The sequence below is a fragment of the Danio rerio genome, chromosome 4 (genome assembly GCF_049306965.1).
Source record: "Danio rerio strain Tuebingen ecotype United States chromosome 4, GRCz12tu, whole genome shotgun sequence".
Classification (NCBI taxonomy): domain Eukaryota; kingdom Metazoa; phylum Chordata; class Actinopteri; order Cypriniformes; family Danionidae; genus Danio; species Danio rerio.
The window spans coordinates 36,865,393-36,884,812 of NC_133179.1; the positions used below are offsets into that span (position 1 = coordinate 36,865,393).

Sequence of the window (19,420 nt, forward strand, 5' to 3'; positions counted from 1 at the left end):
TTTCGTTCAAGCATCTGCCTGTTTACCTAGCAAATGAAGAAATGTTAAGCAAGCTAGAGAGATGGGGAGTTTTCCCCATATCTAAAATTAAAAGAAGATTGTATCCTGGCACAAACATAGAAGATGGAACAAGGTTTGTAAAAAACAGATTTCCGGAAGAGATGGTCTCCTTACCATACAGTACCAAAATCGAGACGGCGGAAGCGCCACAGCACTTTAGAGTCATGCACACCAATCAGGTAAAAACCTGTCGACTATGCATGAGCTCAGAAAATGTGATGAAGGAACGCCCAGAATTCAGGTGCTTCAAATGTGACGAAAGGGGACATTTCGCAAGGACCTGTACAGCTGTGTCGGGCCCGGATTGTAAATTGGCCCTAATACCTGCAGGGAGCTTGTGACGCCGAGTTGGCTTTGTCCGCTCGATTGACCAACGCGTACGCCTTGTTTTATCCTTGCAGGCCTAACTTCGCTGGTGAAAGCACTTGTGGGGTTTCTGTAGTGTAGTGGTCATCACGTTCGCCTAACACGCGAAAGGTCCTCGGTTCGAAACCGAGCAGAAACAGTGCTCTTCTTTTGGCGAGAAAATAATAGCATCCACTGCCGCACCAGCAGTGATCGTCGACAGGCACCCAATCAAAAAGGGTTATCAGCTCGATCTGCCTGAAAGTTTCCGTAGTGTAGTGGTTATCACGTTCGCCTCACACGCGAAAGGTCCCCAGTTCGAAACTGGGCGGAAACAACCTCTGGCTTTTATGACAATTGTCAAATCAGGCTTCTGTTGAGTACTGACGTTCACTGAAAACATTCTTTCTGCAGAGCGGTGTGAGGCTAGAAGTTTGAATTCAGCTCAGTGTTTACCGCCCCTCGCGGTGTCGCAAACTTGCGTAGAATCTGATTTCTTTTAGCTTTGTGTTGTGCATGAGCAGGTGGCCAGTGCGTTTGCTGGCCCTTCACGGTGCAGACCGTACAAGACAGCTCTATAAAAAAAGACTATAAATACTTGAAGCAGCACTGGCCTATTGGTTTCCGTAGTGTAGTGTTTATCATGTTTGCATTACACGCTAAAGGTCTCCTGTTCGAAACTGGGCGGAAGCATACAATTAGCGGACACTTTTGTCCAAAGCGACATACAATAGTGGAGGTATTCAACAAGACGAGGCAATGCATACGAAAAAGGGCTATTTATTCCAAGTAATTTGTTTGTGCTCAGAGAATTTAGTGCTGGAGTAGGAGTTTCGTTTTCTTTAGAGAGAGGGATATTCACCGGGGTTCGGGTGTACTCTGAAGAGATGGGTGTTAGCTGTCGTTTGAAGGACACCGGTGTATCCGTAATCCGAGTGGGAATGGGAAGGTGATTCCACCAGCGTAGAACATTGAATGAAAACATTGTGGAAAGTGACTTTCCGTCTCTCTGCTCTGGCACCACAAGACAGTGCTCTCACCCTAACCGGAGGCTCCTGTGGTTATCACGATGGCTTTACAAGCGGAGGGTCTCCTGTTAGCAACTGGGCGGAAACATTCAGATTTGCTTTTACGCACATTCTCAATTGGCTCTCTGCTCACTGGATGATCCACGATACAAGGGCATGGATCTGTCAAATGTCATGACTTGACGTTGTACGAGGATTTGACGAAAAAAATGCCCTGCAAACCTTAAAAAGCAACACCATCCCAGGACAATTCTTTTGATCCCCTTTCAGTGCACTTGCATTAAAGCCCGCGTGATGCGGCACTTTGTCAGTGTTACTGTATCATTCGGACATGGGGCAGAGAGTTAAAGAATTCAGCCTGAGCGCACTGCCGCAGGCTCGGTTTGTCAGAAGTGGGATTCGAACCAACGCCTCCAGGGGAGACTGCGACCTGAACGCAGCGCCTTAGACCGCTCGGCCTTCCTGACATGCAAGCTTGGCAGGAGCTGTCTCCTGGGAGCCACACCGCAGTACCGTGACATGGAATCTGGTGCTTCACAGCTTGCCCAGCTCCGGCTGTCCAGCTCATTGGCGCTGCAGGCAGCTAATCTGTGCTCGCCTCCTGGGGCTGCGCCTAGTTTCAATAGCCAACACTTGACAGCTGTCATTGCTTACGGCCACACCACCCTGAGGGGGCTATAGAGCAAACAGGAAGTGAGTTGGCAGCAGTAAGGAGAGAAAGGCTCTCCCCATTTTGTTTGTCTACCTTTTTGTTTATTGACCTTGAGTGTTTTTGTTTGTTTGTTTTCTTTTTGTCTTTAAAAACCACCTAACAGCAGCATTTTGCTGACTGAAGGGTGGTTATGTAGTGTGTTTTATTTTTAATCATGGACAGATTCCCCGGCAACGACATGGAAATGGAGGGACTTGCAAGAAAGGATAAAGAAAATGGGCTGGATAATAGACGGAGAGGTAAAGAAAATGGACTTGACAACAGACAAAGAGATAAATAAAATGAAGAGCCCGGCCAACGAAGAGGTGAGAAAGGTAAGGATAAGCAAGAGGTACAAAGAAGAGTATGCACAAAGGAAGCAACAGTAACTGTAGAAGTAGAAAATGTAAAAGATGCAAGAAGATTTGATATAACCAAAGCAGTCACGGAGCTGATTGGAGAAGGAAGAATGCTGGCGGTGAGACCCAAACAAACAAAGGGAGTATGAAGTAACAATGGAGACTGAAGCTGACACCGAAATTTTAATAGACAATGGATTGACAATTAAAGGAGTGAAATCTGAAGTACGGAGGTTACAAAACAGAGACTATGTTGTTTCGTTCAAGCATCTGCCTGTTTACCTAGCAAATGAAGAAATGTTAAGCAAGCTAGAGAGATGGGGAGTTTTCCCCATATCTAAAATTAAAAGAAGATTGTATCCTGGCACAAACATAGAAGATGGAACAAGGTTTGTAAAAAACAGATTTCCGGAAGAGATGGTCTCCTTACCATACAGTACCAAAATCGAGACGGCGGAAGCGCCACAGCACTTTAGAGTCATGCACACCAATCAGGTAAAAACCTGTCGACTATGCATGAGCTCAGAAAATGTGATGAAGGAACGCCCAGAATTCAGGTGCTTCAAATGTGACGAAAGGGGACATTTCGCAAGGACCTGTACAGCTGTGTCGGGCCCGGATTGTAAATTGGCCCTAATACCTGCAGGGAGCTTGTGACGCCGAGTTGGCTTTGTCCGCTCGATTGACCAACGCGTACGCCTTGTTTTATCCTTGCAGGCCTAACTTCGCTGGTGAAAGCACTTGTGGGGTTTCTGTAGTGTAGTGGTCATCACGTTCGCCTAACACGCGAAAGGTCCTCGGTTCGAAACCGAGCAGAAACAGTGCTCTTCTTTTGGCGAGAAAATAATAGCATCCACTGCCGCACCAGCAGTGATCGTCGACAGGCACCCAATCAAAAAGGGTTATCAGCTCGATCTGCCTGAAGGTTTCCGTAGTGTAGTGGTTATCACGTTCGCCTCACACGCGAAAGGTCCCCAGTTCGAAACTGGGCGGAAACAACCTCTGGCTTTTATGACAATTGTCAAATCAGGCTTCTGTTGAGTACTGACGTTCACTGAAAACATTCTTTCTGCAGAGCGGTGTGAGGCTAGAAGTTTGAATTCAGCTCAGTGTTTACCGCCCCTCGCGGTGTCGCAAACTTGCGTAGAATCTGATTTCTTTTAGCTTTGTGTTGTGCATGAGCAGGTGGCCAGTGCGTTTGCTGGCCCTTCACGGTGCAGACCGTACAAGACAGCTCTATAAAAAAAGACTATAAATACTTGAAGCAGCACTGGCCTATTGGTTTCCGTAGTGTAGTGTTTATCATGTTTGCATTACACGCTAAAGGTCTCCTGTTCGAAACTGGGCGGAAGCATACAATTAGCGGACACTTTTGTCCAAAGCGACATACAATAGTGGAGGTATTCAACAAGACGAGGCAATGCATACGAAAAAGGGCTATTTATTCCAAGTAATTTGTTTGTGCTCAGAGAATTTAGTGCTGGAGTAGGAGTTTCGTTTTCTTTAGAGAGAGGGATATTCACCGGGGTTCGGGTGTACTCTGAAGAGATGGGTGTTAGCTGTCGTTTGAAGGACACCGGTGTATCCGTAATCCGAGTGGGAATGGGAAGGTGATTCCACCAGCGTAGAACATTGAATGAAAACATTGTGGAAAGTGACTTTCCGTCTCTCTGCGCTGGCACCACAAGACAGTGCTCTCACCCTAACCGGAGGCTCCTGTGGTTATCACGATGGCTTTACAAGCGGAGGGTCTCCTGTTAGCAACTGGGCGGAAACATTCAGATTTGCTTTTACGCACATTCTCAATTGGCTCTCTGCTCACTGGATGATCCACGATACAAGGGCATGGATCTGTCAAATGTCATGACTTGACGTTGTACGAGGATTTGACGAAAAAAATGCCCTGCAAACCTTAAAAAGCAACACCATCCCAGGACAATTCTTTTGATCCCCTTTCAGTGCACTTGCATTAAAGCCCGCGTGATGCGGCACTTTGTCAGTGTTACTGTATCATTCGGACATGGTGGCAGAGAGTTAAAGAATTCAGCCTGAGCGCACTGCCGCAGGCTCGGTTTGTCAGAAGTGGGATTCGAACCAACGCCTCCAGGGGAGACTGCGACCTGAACGCAGCGCCTTAGACCGCTCGGCCTTCCTGACATGCAAGCTTGGCAGGAGCTGTCTCCTGGGAGCCACACCGCAGTACCGTGACATGGAATCTGGTGCTTCACAGCTTGCCCAGCTCCGGCTGTCCAGCTCATTGGCGCTGCAGGCAGCTAATCTGTGCTCGCCTCCTGGGGCTGCGCCTAGTTTCAATAGCCAACACTTGACAGCTGTCATTGCTTACGGGTACACCACCCTGAGGGGGCTATAGAGCAAACAGGAAGTGAGTTGGCAGCAGTAAGGAGAGAAAGGCTCTCCCCATTTTGTTTGTCTACCTTTTTGTTTATTGACCTTGAGTGTTTTTGTTTGTTTGTTTTCTTTTTGTCTTTAAAAACCACCTAACAGCAGCATTTTGCTGACTGAAGGGTGGTTATGTAGTGTGTTTTATTTTTAATCATGGACAGATTCCCCGGCAACGACATGGAAATGGAGGGACTTGCAAGAAAGGATAAAGAAAATGGGCTGGATAATAGACGGAGAGGTAAAGAAAATGGACTTGACAACAGACAAAGAGATAAATAAAATGAAGAGCCCGGCCAACGAAGAGGTGAGAAAGGTAAGGATAAGCAAGAGGTACAAAGAAGAGTATGCACAAAGGAAGCAACAGTAACTGTAGAAGTAGAAAATGTAAAAGATGCAAGAAGATTTGATATAACCAAAGCAGTCACGGAGCTGATTGGAGAAGGAAGAATGCTGGCGGTGAGACCCAAACAAACAAAGGGAGTATGAAGTAACAATGGAGACTGAAGCTGACACCGAAATTTTAATAGACAATGGATTGACAATTAAAGGAGTGAAATCTGAAGTACGTGTAGTGGTTTTCTTGGTTTATCTCTTACTAAATCAAACTCAGTCTGGAGGTTATGAATATCAGAAGAATATACTTTATTGTCGACAACAAAGGAGAACTTTCAGGAGACCCCCAGTAGCATCTCTGTCTGAAAAATTCTGCCTCACTCCTGTTCTTGGCTTATTTAAATACCCTTTTACATCCGTTGTTTTCCTTTGTTCTCCATATATTACACAAATTCCACCTAGGTTAACCCCTGACCTCAATTTCCACCTAGGTTAACCCCTGACCCAAACCTGGTAACTATATAACTTATCCAGTTCTTGTGATATGGTAATTCTTCTAATGGTATGCAAGTCTACAAGCAGATTATATACATACACTTTGAATATATATATTAACTTCACACTTTAAAGAGTATAAAATCCACCTCATATAATCCCTCCTCTTAAGACTTCAAGTCTTAATATTCTTGTTTTTTGGCCCATAGTGCAACTCCATGACCTAGCCCTCAGCCATACTACCTAATGACAAATATATGTCACAGTATTATTACAAATGACCAAATCATGTAATTGCACTCTGGAATAGAATCACGCCAAACCTCTGCGCCCACTATTGACGAGGACACAGTAAAAGACTTGATTCTATTTTGTTGATATCATAAAAAGTAGTATTTTAAGCATACAATTAGTTATCTATTTGCTTCTGGGGGTCATGATTATTTAACATACATTAAAGAATAAAACTAAAACAAAAAATAAACATGCACAATCTCCCAATCTAGGGTCACAACACAATATTCTAATCTAACACCCACAAAACATAATCCGTAGAGTACGTTGATCTTCAGCTCAGATACTTTGCGTATCGTAGAGAGCCGCCGTTTTGGGGTAGAGGTTGCTAGCACTTAACACCCAAGGCATGGATCCTCTTCATCATCCTCTTCTTTATCTAAACTATAAAAATTTTAGCACTAGTTCATCTTTTTGACCCTAAATCTGGCACATACTTGCGAGCATTCTTTGTTTCGTTCTAGCCTTAAAAAGTGTTGCTAAAGACTTTATGTTGAGAGTCTATAACCCTAAGTTGTCGTGATTATCATCACTTGAATTTGTGGCACCTTCTGTATTTCTCACTCAGGTATATAATCAGAATTACTCTTTTAACTGTTCTGATGAACTGCTTCTGCCACACTTTGCAATTCGTTGGTTTGAGCTTTGGGATTTTCTGCCTCCTCTGTTTCCCGTTAACTTTCTCTTGCTGGAGTGTTTTTCCTTTGGCTGTCTTGTGCTGTGGTCCAGAAGGTATCCAGTTGATGGCATCCCCTTTGGTAACCTTGGCATAAGGTCCATTTCTCCTGATTTCACTCCACTTTCTCCAGAAAACCTCAGATATACTCGATCACCAGATTAATCTCCTGCTTCTGGTCCTTTCTGGTTTCCTGTACAGATATTGCTTTGCACATGGCAGTTAGTTTCCTCATAAAAGACCAAACTTCTTTCCAATGCATTAGAAATGTTCTTCAAACATTCCACAAGGTTAAATACATGATTACATGCAAGGGTCGACCCAATAATACTTCATGCAATGTTAGTTGCTTGTTTCTGTCAGTTTTCATTCAATCACTTATTAATGCAAAAGGTATATTATTTTAACACATCTTGTTAAACTAGGCCTTGATGAATCATCTTTAGCTCTTTCAATCATTCCTTACAATTATGTGTAATTTCTCAATTTTCTTGATTTCCAATTCTTTATCAATACATTTACTTATCTATTCACTGAATCACATATCCACTTATTTATCTACTTAATTACCTTTATTTACTTTAATTAACGTAAATTAACTTACTTTAATGAATTACTCTAATTTATTTTTAAATGCAGACACGTTAAACTTATTTCTGAAGGTATTCCAAATAGGAGACTTACTTCTCTTGTCTTACATATAGTAACTGTTTCTTCTTCCCTGCTCTGCTGATGGAATTACCTTCACTCATCTACCACAACTGTCATGCCCAAAAACTTGTATCTCTTGCCCTAAGCTAATTTTATCATTTCACAACATCTACAATGAAGTTCTTGAATAATCCATTAGACCTATTGCTGATCTTTTACTCACATTCTACTTTGCACAGATGTCACATGTGTACAACAATTCACTAATCACTGCATTCAAAAAGGCGATCACTTTTTTCAAATCATTTTGCTTGCTGCTTAATTTTCCTTATCACTTCACCCTTGATTCAATCCATGTACATCACCAATGACAATATCTAGAAATGCTGTTATATCAACAATCTGTACTTCCTATTACAAAAATCATACCTATCTTTTTTGCTTCCCTTTGATGCTACACATGTTCATAAAGACTAGTACGTTGTTTATTTGTACTATAATCTAATTAAGGTTGTGACTCTATACTATTATTAGACCTGCTACCCTATTTTCTTTAGTGTAAAATCAATTTTTTATTTATCAGCTTAACAGTTATTATTGCATCTAGAATAGATACAGAATCTTGTTAACACTAAACCCTCATCCCTAAAAAGTTTTATTTCTGTCTTTTACTTGGCTTGAGCTAGATGTACCTGCAGATAATTAAATCCTACACATTACAATATCTATCACTAAATATTCTAAAACCTTTTATGCATTCTAATGTATGTACCTATGTAAATCAGCCTATTTACTTTAAGTGTAACCAAGTGTCTACCCTCCTCTGATAATTACCTGAACAGAAATCAATTAATTACTTTAACATAGTTGGCATCCAAACTAAAAAATTTAAGTACAGTGCGTGTTAGGAACCTCAGCTAAGAAATTCTCTATTACTGACTGTTCTTAAATCATAAATTTTACAACATTTACTTTTGCCTGTTTTGACTAATGCCATAATCAAAATTTAAATTCAAATCAAATTCAAATAGAATCCATTTCATCAGTCACCTACACCATCACAACCGAATTGAAATTGACTTTACTTAGAAATGCCATAACATATCTAAATGTTTCTATTATTGCTATGTTCTCAAAAGTTTCAATAACGCCTATTCCAGCATATAACAGACCTGCATCTGGTTTAATTTTTTATTAATCATCCCTATGCTGGCTAATTTTGTTTTCCCTTAATGTCCTGAACTGTTAATCATTATTAAAATTTGACACCTAAGTAATTTCTTATTTCTGAGCTATTTCTTATTTTGCATTTTCTATTAATTAACATTTTTCACTTTTCAGCATTTTCAGCTCCTAATTCCTTCCTGCTCTCACATCAAACTGGTTATTCATAATTTTTTGTTGTACTTTTTTATCATTTGACTGAAAAATCACTGGATTTCTTTATAGGTTCCTCTCTATCTGATCTAATTTTTCTCCTTTAGTCCTTAGTTCTTTTTTGCTTTTAATTATTTCTTCACATATGTAAAACAATGCGTTTTCTGTTTTTTTTTTTTTTTTAAACACTTTTCTTTTTCACATATTCTTTTAGTAAATTTAGAATTGTTACTTTTTGACCTATTCAGTACTGTGAGTTCATTTCACTTTTTTTTTTCCATCTCTTCTTTAAATCACTTTTCTGTCTTAATCTCTGACATAATTTTTCTCTCAAATCTTGGTTTAGTTTACTCAAAATAAGTTTTCCCTAATTTTAACTTAAATACTTAACTCCATCAACTTCTAACCCAAATTATTATTTTTTAGTTATCAAAAACTGTTTTTTATTATCTTTTTTATCACCACCATGCATTATAATTTATCCTCTTATGTTCAATAATCTCTATGAGTTAATCTATGAAAATAAACCAAAATAATTTAACATTCTTCATAATTTATCTTTTCAACATAACACATTTAAAGTTTCATTGTACATTATCATCTAAGACTTTTCTTACAGTTTACATGATACTTTTCTATTTATTAAATTGACAGGAGTCTGATTTGATACAACAATGGGTAGCTACACTTTTGCTCTTATTTTGCCCTCTGAGTGGTCACATTGTACTCAATTTGGACTATAGGTCGACTGCTTTGAGATGGACTGCCAGACTCCCCCTCCTCACACCCTGAGAAGACAACTGGTTCATAGATTGGTGCAGTCATTTCTGTGGTGTCCATATCAGGGCACAGTATTTCCCCCTTCTTTCTTAGTGCTGGCTTCTTTCATTGAGCTATTGTAAAGTTCTGGTGGAGCGCTTTTTCTCTTTGATCAGTTCATCGTTAGCTTGTTTGCCTCTTTTTAGTGTCTCTGAACATAAGTAGCCTTTCCAGTCCTCAGTAATTCCTGGGTATGCAGTGCCTGCCTCACTGCTTTCACAAATGTCCACAGCCAACAGTTTGTCCATTGTGTTTTTCAAACACCTTTTCCATTTGCTAGTGCACTCAGAGATGTCTAGTAGGTAAGAGACCACAGTCCCCCAAAGTCCATCCCTATGTCCTCTTAAGTAATATATGGAATTTAGCTCATAAAAGTCTTTCCTTCTTTCCCATTTTTTTTTCATCAAATGAAGACTCCTCTCATCTATTTTCTCCTCTTTACGGTTTAACAGTTTATTTTTTTCTAATTCACAATCATTTTATCATATGTAAATGTTTAATTTTCTATTTCTTCAGTGTTCTTCTAAATAATTTCTTTAGCTTCAGATTATGCTTTACTTTACATTTCTCCTCATCTATGCTAGTGTTCCTTTACTAACCACTCATTTTTACATTGTAACATTTTCTATACTCAGTTTCTATTTTTTCACTGCTTACATCAAATGTTTCTTCTGTTTGCCATTTGTCATTATCTTATCTTTTATTTTCTCTGTCACGTATTTTAGTATTGCATTTCTTTTTTTCCATATCTGTTTTTCCCTACTTGATTTAATTCAACAATACTACATGGTGGCCTAATATCTGGTAAAACTGTTCAAAATCATTACTGCTATAGCTCAAAGTTAATATTATTAATTAAATTCACATATTTATTTACCAAAAGCATTTTTCATTTTTGAAGTGCAATGCATAATTATCAATTTAGCTTCTTACTGCATAAACTTTTACATGTATTAATCTTTTAAACTCACTCTAACGCATTCTTTAACATTTACCTAGCTTCTATGATTTTCATCTGAATCACTGTACTTTACTACAAACAAATGACATAGCTGACTTTGAGAAAGATGACAAAACATTTTTTTTTTCCTTAAATCCAATCAAATTCTCTAAAGTCAATTATTTCTTTAAATTGTTACTGTTTTTTTCTTTTTATCTTATCTGTTCAATGTGCCTATATTGTAAGCATATTTTAAACATCTAATTTTATCTATGAAACAGTGGACTTATTTTTTCCTATTTCTATTTTATTCTTTTTCCTTTCTGTAATTTGAGTTTTTAGCTCTTAGGTTTTCTTATACATTTTAAAGCTTATTTTGTTACACATTTTATAAATAAATCTTCAATTAATCACTATTTATTTTTCAAGTTTTCTTTTTCTATTTTATTCTCAATCAAATAACTAACTTATATGTTTTTTTATTCATACTTATTTAGTAAATCTATTTGTTTATTAATACATTCTTTTACTCTATACTTCCTTTATCTCTATATATATTGATCACTATGACTTCATTTATTCTTTTTCATTAGTAAAGTTTCAAACTCTTTTCTATATAATATAACTCTATTATTAGTTTTTCCTCATTTAATTTATCTTACTATACTACTTTATAATTTATCTATTCAGTAATAACTTATATTCTATCCAAATTATGTTAATGTCTATGTCATTATTTCATCTATAGTTTGATCTCCTCTCATTAACTCTCCTCTTCTCTGTTTCCCTAGTGCTGTAAATAGGCAATCTATTGTTCACACATGGACACCATAAATCTCTCTCTTACCCCCATCCTGGAGCAGACTGTCTTTCACCTGTTGCTATGTAAAGAATTTAAGTTCACTCTGCCTATTGTTCTTTTTTAACATATTCAAACTTAAAACACAAAGATAATTTCAGAAAAATGTTTATTCTTCTGCTTTTTACTCTGTGTTTTTTAAATGCACATGTTCCATTAGTTTTAATTTAAGAGACTCCTCTCTTTATATCATAATCTCTTCTCTTAAACTGCATCAATCACTATTCCTATTGTTCTTTAAATCACACCACACATATGCAGCCCTCCTTTTATATTATAATATACTATAATCATTATTTTAACCTACTCCTTATTGAAAACATACTTTTAAACACATTCACACTTCTAATCTTATTACTTTTCCTCTTCTCATTCACTCCTCTCCTCCAACTCAGTGTAACAGGAGCTGCATCCCCCCATCCTCATTCCATTCAAGGAGGAGGAAGGCAGTCTTCTCTGCCCACCAATGTGGACTATTTTGCCACAATCTGAAGCAGCAAATACACAAACACTTCAATTAAATAAATACTCTACACTACACTCCTCTTGAGTGACCTGTCCGAGCAGCCCTCTAACCTTAGAGCGGTAACCACAGGCTTTCGCCTACCCATGCAGCCCTTTGTTTATCTCCTCAAACAAAGCGGTATCGTAGGTCTTAGCGCGCATCTCTCTACTTTAATCTGCTTTAATCTCTTAACTGTTACCACACATTAAGGACTCTCTCTTATAACTTATAAATGCTCTATGCATATCTTACATCATTAATAATTTCCCAAATCTGGGTAACAGTTACTAGTTAATGTTTATCCTATCCATCAAGGCCCTCTTAGGAAAACACAGATCATTTGCATGCAAATTATTTTTCTTCTGTTATTCAAAACCCCTTTTTTCTTTAATATCTTTTTTACATTTACTTTTAATTCTTTAAAGCTGGAGAAACAGTTCAAGTGTATTTACCTGTACAAGCAGGTCCTGGCAGAAAAAACACAAACTAATAAGCATAAAATCGCTTACCGTTTTTTATTGTGGCCACATATTTGTGTTTTCTCTCCAGTCCAGCATGCACAGCAACACCAGTCCTGCTCCTTTCCAGCCCACCCAGAGGGACGCCAAATGTAGTGGTTTTCTTGGTTTATCTCTTACTAAATCAAACTCAGTCTGGAGGTTATGAATATCAGAAGAATATACTTTATTGTCGACAACAAAGGAGAACTTTCAGGAGACCCCCAGTAGCATCTCTGTCTGAAAAATTCTGCCTCACTCCTGTTCTTGGCTTATTTAAATACCCTTTTACATCCGTTGTTTTCCTTTGTTCTCCATATATTACACAAATTCCACCTAGGTTAACCCCTGACCTCAATTTCCACCTAGGTTAACCCCTGACCCAAACCTGGTAACTATATAACTTATCCAGTTCTTGTGATATGGTAATTCTTCTAATGGTATGCAAGTCTACAAGCAGATTATATACATACACTTTGAATATATATATTAACTTCACACTTTAAAGAGTATAAAATCCACCTCATACGGAGGTTACAAAACAGAGACTATGTTGTTTCGTTCAAGCATCTGCCTGTTTACCTAGCAAATGAAGAAATGTTAAGCAAGCTAGAGAGATGGGGAGTTTTCCCCATATCTAAAATTAAAAGAAGATTGTATCCTGGCACAAACATAGAAGATGGAACAAGGTTTGTAAAAAACAGATTTCCGGAAGAGATGGTCTCCTTACCATACAGTACCAAAATCGAGACGGCGGAAGCGCCACAGCACTTTAGAGTCATGCACACCAATCAGGTAAAAACCTGTCGACTATGCATGAGCTCAGAAAATGTGATGAAGGAACGCCCAGAATTCAGGTGCTTCAAATGTGACGAAAGGGGACATTTCGCAAGGACCTGTACAGCTGTGTCGGGCCCGGATTGTAAATTGGCCCTAATACCTGCAGGGAGCTTGTGACGCCGAGTTGGCTTTGTCCGCTCGATTGACCAACGCGTACGCCTTGTTTTATCCTTGCAGGCCTAACTTCGCTGGTGAAAGCACTTGTGGGGTTTCTGTAGTGTAGTGGTCATCACGTTCGCCTAACACGCGAAAGGTCCTCGGTTCGAAACCGAGCAGAAACAGTGCTCTTCTTTTGGCGAGAAAATAATAGCATCCACTGCCGCACCAGCAGTGATCGTCGACAGGCACCCAATCAAAAAGGGTTATCAGCTCGATCTGCCTGAAAGTTTCCGTAGTGTAGTGGTTATCACGTTCGCCTCACACGCGAAAGGTCCCCAGTTCGAAACTGGGCGGAAACAACCTCTGGCTTTTATGACAATTGTCAAATCAGGCTTCTGTTGAGTACTGACGTTCACTGAAAACATTCTTTCTGCAGAGCGGTGTGAGGCTAGAAGTTTGAATTCAGCTCAGTGTTTACCGCCCCTCGCGGTGTCGCAAACTTGCGTAGAATCTGATTTCTTTTAGCTTTGTGTTGTGCATGAGCAGGTGGCCAGTGCGTTTGCTGGCCCTTCACGGTGCAGACCGTACAAGACAGCTCTATAAAAAAAGACTATAAATACTTGAAGCAGCACTGGCCTATTGGTTTCCGTAGTGTAGTGTTTATCATGTTTGCATTACACGCTAAAGGTCTCCTGTTCGAAACTGGGCGGAAGCATACAATTAGCGGACACTTTTGTCCAAAGCGACATACAATAGTGGAGGTATTCAACAAGACGAGGCAATGCATACGAAAAAGGGCTATTTATTCCAAGTAATTTGTTTGTGCTCAGAGAATTTAGTGCTGGAGTAGGAGTTTCGTTTTCTTTAGAGAGAGGGATATTCACCGGGGTTCGGGTGTACTCTGAAGAGATGGGTGTTAGCTGTCGTTTGAAGGACACCGGTGTATCCGTAATCCGAGTGGGAATGGGAAGGTGATTCCACCAGCGTAGAACATTGAATGAAAACATTGTGGAAAGTGACTTTCCGTCTCTCTGCTCTGGCACCACAAGACAGTGCTCTCACCCTAACCGGAGGCTCCTGTGGTTATCACGATGGCTTTACAAGCGGAGGGTCTCCTGTTAGCAACTGGGCGGAAACATTCAGATTTGCTTTTACGCACATTCTCAATTGGCTCTCTGCTCACTGGATGATCCACGATACAAGGGCATGGATCTGTCAAATGTCATGACTTGACGTTGTACGAGGATTTGACGAAAAAAATGCCCTGCAAACCTTAAAAAGCAACACCATCCCAGGACAATTCTTTTGATCCCCTTTCAGTGCACTTGCATTAAAGCCCGCGTGATGCGGCACTTTGTCAGTGTTACTGTATCATTCGGACATGGGGCAGAGAGTTAAAGAATTCAGCCTGAGCGCACTGCCGCAGGCTCGGTTTGTCAGAAGTGGGATTCGAACCAACGCCTCCAGGGGAGACTGCGACCTGAACGCAGCGCCTTAGACCGCTCGGCCTTCCTGACATGCAAGCTTGGCAGGAGCTGTCTCCTGGGAGCCACACCGCAGTACCGTGACATGGAATCTGGTGCTTCACAGCTTGCCCAGCTCCGGCTGTCCAGCTCATTGGCGCTGCAGGCAGCTAATCTGTGCTCGCCTCCTGGGGCTGCGCCTAGTTTCAATAGCCAACACTTGACAGCTGTCATTGCTTACGGCCACACCACCCTGAGGGGGCTATAGAGCAAACAGGAAGTGAGTTGGCAGCAGTAAGGAGAGAAAGGCTCTCCCCATTTTGTTTGTCTACCTTTTTGTTTATTGACCTTGAGTGTTTTTGTTTGTTTGTTTTCTTTTTGTCTTTAAAAACCACCTAACAGCAGCATTTTGCTGACTGAAGGGTGGTTATGTAGTGTGTTTTATTTTTAATCATGGACAGATTCCCCGGCAACGACATGGAAATGGAGGGACTTGCAAGAAAGGATAAAGAAAATGGGCTGGATAATAGACGGAGAGGTAAAGAAAATGGACTTGACAACAGACAAAGAGATAAATAAAATGAAGAGCCCGGCCAACGAAGAGGTGAGAAAGGTAAGGATAAGCAAGAGGTACAAAGAAGAGTATGCACAAAGGAAGCAACAGTAACTGTAGAAGTAGAAAATGTAAAAGATGCAAGAAGATTTGATATAACCAAAGCAGTCACGGAGCTGATTGGAGAAGGAAGAATGCTGGCGGTGAGACCCAAACAAACAAAGGGAGTATGAAGTAACAATGGAGACTGAAGCTGACACCGAAATTTTAATAGACAATGGATTGACAATTAAAGGAGTGAAATCTGAAGTACGGAGGTTACAAAACAGAGACTATGTTGTTTCGTTCAAGCATCTGCCTGTTTACCTAGCAAATGAAGAAATGTTAAGCAAGCTAGAGAGATGGGGAGTTTTCCCCATATCTAAAATTAAAAGAAGATTGTATCCTGGCACAAACATAGAAGATGGAACAAGGTTTGTAAAAAACAGATTTCCGGAAGAGATGGTCTCCTTACCATACAGTACCAAAATCGAGACGGCGGAAGCGCCACAGCACTTTAGAGTCATGCACACCAATCAGGTAAAAACCTGTCGACTATGCATGAGCTCAGAAAATGTGATGAAGGAACGCCCAGAATTCAGGTGCTTCAAATGTGACGAAAGGGGACATTTCGCAAGGACCTGTACAGCTGTGTCGGGCCCGGATTGTAAATTGGCCCTAATACCTGCAGGGAGCTTGTGACGCCGAGTTGGCTTTGTCCGCTCGATTGACCAACGCGTACGCCTTGTTTTATCCTTGCAGGCCTAACTTCGCTGGTGAAAGCACTTGTGGGGTTTCTGTAGTGTAGTGGTCATCACGTTCGCCTAACACGCGAAAGGTCCTCGGTTCGAAACCGAGCAGAAACAGTGCTCTTCTTTTGGCGAGAAAATAATAGCATCCACTGCCGCACCAGCAGTGATCGTCGACAGGCACCCAATCAAAAAGGGTTATCAGCTCGATCTGCCTGAAGGTTTCCGTAGTGTAGTGGTTATCACGTTCGCCTCACACGCGAAAGGTCCCCAGTTCGAAACTGGGCGGAAACAACCTCTGGCTTTTATGACAATTGTCAAATCAGGCTTCTGTTGAGTACTGACGTTCACTGAAAACATTCTTTCTGCAGAGCGGTGTGAGGCTAGAAGTTTGAATTCAGCTCAGTGTTTACCGCCCCTCGCGGTGTCGCAAACTTGCGTAGAATCTGATTTCTTTTAGCTTTGTGTTGTGCATGAGCAGGTGGCCAGTGCGTTTGCTGGCCCTTCACGGTGCAGACCGTACAAGACAGCTCTATAAAAAAAGACTATAAATACTTGAAGCAGCACTGGCCTATTGGTTTCCGTAGTGTAGTGTTTATCATGTTTGCATTACACGCTAAAGGTCTCCTGTTCGAAACTGGGCGGAAGCATACAATTAGCGGACACTTTTGTCCAAAGCGACATACAATAGTGGAGGTATTCAACAAGACGAGGCAATGCATACGAAAAAGGGCTATTTATTCCAAGTAATTTGTTTGTGCTCAGAGAATTTAGTGCTGGAGTAGGAGTTTCGTTTTCTTTAGAGAGAGGGATATTCACCGGGGTTCGGGTGTACTCTGAAGAGATGGGTGTTAGCTGTCGTTTGAAGGACACCGGTGTATCCGTAATCCGAGTGGGAATGGGAAGGTGATTCCACCAGCGTAGAACATTGAATGAAAACATTGTGGAAAGTGACTTTCCGTCTCTCTGCGCTGGCACCACAAGACAGTGCTCTCACCCTAACCGGAGGCTCCTGTGGTTATCACGATGGCTTTACAAGCGGAGGGTCTCCTGTTAGCAACTGGGCGGAAACATTCAGATTTGCTTTTACGCACATTCTCAATTGGCTCTCTGCTCACTGGATGATCCACGATACAAGGGCATGGATCTGTCAAATGTCATGACTTGACGTTGTACGAGGATTTGACGAAAAAAATGCCCTGCAAACCTTAAAAAGCAACACCATCCCAGGACAATTCTTTTGATCCCCTTTCAGTGCACTTGCATTAAAGCCCGCGTGATGCGGCACTTTGTCAGTGTTACTGTATCATTCGGACATGGTGGCAGAGAGTTAAAGAATTCAGCCTGAGCGCACTGCCGCAGGCTCGGTTTGTCAGAAGTGGGATTCGAACCAACGCCTCCAGGGGAGACTGCGACCTGAACGCAGCGCCTTAGACCGCTCGGCCTTCCTGACATGCAAGCTTGGCAGGAGCTGTCTCCTGGGAGCCACACCGCAGTACCGTGACATGGAATCTGGTGCTTCACAGCTTGCCCAGCTCCGGCTGTCCAGCTCATTGGCGCTGCAGGCAGCTAATCTGTGCTCGCCTCCTGGGGCTGCGCCTAGTTTCAATAGCCAACACTTGACAGCTGTCATTGCTTACGGGTACACCACCCTGAGGGGGCTATAGAGCAAACAGGAAGTGAGTTGGCAGCAGTAAGGAGAGAAAGGCTCTCCCCATTTTGTTTGTCTACCTTTTTGTTTATTGACCTTGAGTGTTTTTGTTTGTTTGTTTTCTTTTTGTCTTTAAAAACCACCTAACAGCAGCATTTTGCTGACTGAAGGGTGGTTATGTAGTGTGTTTTATTTTTAATCATGGACAGATTCCCCGGCAACGACATGGAAATGGAGGGACTTGCAAGAAAGGATAAAGAAAATGGGCTGGATAATAGACGGAGAGGTAAAGAAAATGGACTTGACAACAGACAAAGAGATAAATAAAATGAAGAGCCCGGCCAACGAAGAGGTGAGAAAGGTAAGGATAAGCAAGAGGTACAAAGAAGAGTATGCACAAAGGAAGCAACAGTAACTGTAGAAGTAGAAAATGTAAAAGATGCAAGAAGATTTGATATAACCAAAGCAGTCACGGAGCTGATTGGAGAAGGAAGAATGCTGGCGGTGAGACCCAAACAAACAAAGGGAGTATGAAGTAACAATGGAGACTGAAGCTGACACCGAAATTTTAATAGACAATGGATTGACAATTAAAGGAGTGAAATCTGAAGTACGGAGGTTACAAAACAGAGACTATGTTGTTTCGTTCAAGCATCTGCCTGTTTACCTAGCAAATGAAGAAATGTTAAGCAAGCTAGAGAGATGGGGAGTTTTCCCCATATCTAAAATTAAAAGAAGATTGTATCCTGGCACAAACATAGAAGATGGAACAAGGTTTGTAAAAAACAGATTTCCGGAAGAGATGGTCTCCTTACCATACAGTACCAAAATCGAGACGGCGGAAGCGCCACAGCACTTTAGAGTCATGCACACCAATCAGGTAAAAACCTGTCGACTATGCATGAGCTCAGAAAATGTGATGAAGGAACGCCCAGAATTCAGGTGCTTCAAATGTGACGAAAGGGGACATTTCGCAAGGACCTGTACAGCTGTGTCGGGCCCGGATTGTAAATTGGCCCTAATACCTGCAGGGAGCTTGTGACGCCGAGTTGGCTTTGTCCGCTCGATTGACCAACGCGTACGCCTTGTTTTATCCTTGCAGGCCTAACTTCGCTGGTGAAAGCACTTGTGGGGTTTCTGTAGTGTAGTGGTCATCACGTTCGCCTAACACGCGAAAGGTCCTCGGTTCGAAACCGAGCAGAAACAGTGCTCTTCTTTTGGCGAGAAAATAATAGCATCCACTGCCGCACCAGCAGTGATCGTCGACAGGCACCCAATCAAAAAGGGTTATCAGCTCGATCTGCCTGAAAGTTTCCGTAGTGTAGTGGTTATCACGTTCGCCTCACACGCGAAAGGTCCCCAGTTCGAAACTGGGCGGAAACAACCTCTGGCTTTTATGACAATTGTCAAATCAGGCTTCTGTTGAGTACTGACGTTCACTGAAAACATTCTTTCTGCAGAGCGGTGTGAGGCTAGAAGTTTGAATTCAGCTCAGTGTTTACCGCCCCTCGCGGTGTCGCAAACTTGCGTAGAATCTGATTTCTTTTAGCTTTGTGTTGTGCATGAGCAGGTGGCCAGTGCGTTTGCTGGCCCTTCACGGTGCAGACCGTACAAGACAGCTCTATAAAAAAAGACTATAAATACTTGAAGCAGCACTGGCCTATTGGTTTCCGTAGTGTAGTGTTTATCATGTT

General features: G+C 41.3%; 10 non-coding genes across 10 annotated transcripts; all 10 read left to right on the top strand.

Annotated features, from left to right (window-relative positions):
• The first annotated feature begins 492 nt into the window (after positions 1-492).
• trnav-aac (transfer RNA valine (anticodon AAC)) lies at positions 493-565 on the top strand. The gene has a single exon. It is a non-coding gene; the product is annotated as a tRNA-Val (tRNA).
• A 104-nt stretch (positions 566-669) lies between these two features.
• Positions 670-742, top strand: trnav-cac (transfer RNA valine (anticodon CAC)). Its single transcript has one exon. It is a non-coding gene; the product is annotated as a tRNA-Val (tRNA).
• A 2,489-nt stretch (positions 743-3,231) lies between these two features.
• On the top strand, positions 3,232-3,304 carry trnav-aac (transfer RNA valine (anticodon AAC)). The gene has a single exon. It is a non-coding gene; the product is annotated as a tRNA-Val (tRNA).
• Positions 3,305-3,408: 104 nt separating this feature from the next.
• trnav-cac (transfer RNA valine (anticodon CAC)) lies at positions 3,409-3,481 on the top strand. The gene has a single exon. It is a non-coding gene; the product is annotated as a tRNA-Val (tRNA).
• Positions 3,482-13,380: 9,899 nt separating this feature from the next.
• On the top strand, positions 13,381-13,453 carry trnav-aac (transfer RNA valine (anticodon AAC)). The gene has a single exon. It is a non-coding gene; the product is annotated as a tRNA-Val (tRNA).
• Positions 13,454-13,557: 104 nt separating this feature from the next.
• On the top strand, positions 13,558-13,630 carry trnav-cac (transfer RNA valine (anticodon CAC)). The gene has a single exon. It is a non-coding gene; the product is annotated as a tRNA-Val (tRNA).
• Positions 13,631-16,119: 2,489 nt separating this feature from the next.
• trnav-aac (transfer RNA valine (anticodon AAC)) lies at positions 16,120-16,192 on the top strand. The gene has a single exon. It is a non-coding gene; the product is annotated as a tRNA-Val (tRNA).
• Positions 16,193-16,296: 104 nt separating this feature from the next.
• Positions 16,297-16,369, top strand: trnav-cac (transfer RNA valine (anticodon CAC)). The gene has a single exon. It is a non-coding gene; the product is annotated as a tRNA-Val (tRNA).
• Positions 16,370-18,859: 2,490 nt separating this feature from the next.
• Positions 18,860-18,932, top strand: trnav-aac (transfer RNA valine (anticodon AAC)). The gene has a single exon. It is a non-coding gene; the product is annotated as a tRNA-Val (tRNA).
• A 104-nt stretch (positions 18,933-19,036) lies between these two features.
• On the top strand, positions 19,037-19,109 carry trnav-cac (transfer RNA valine (anticodon CAC)). The gene has a single exon. It is a non-coding gene; the product is annotated as a tRNA-Val (tRNA).
• Positions 19,110-19,420: the final 311 nt, after the last annotated feature.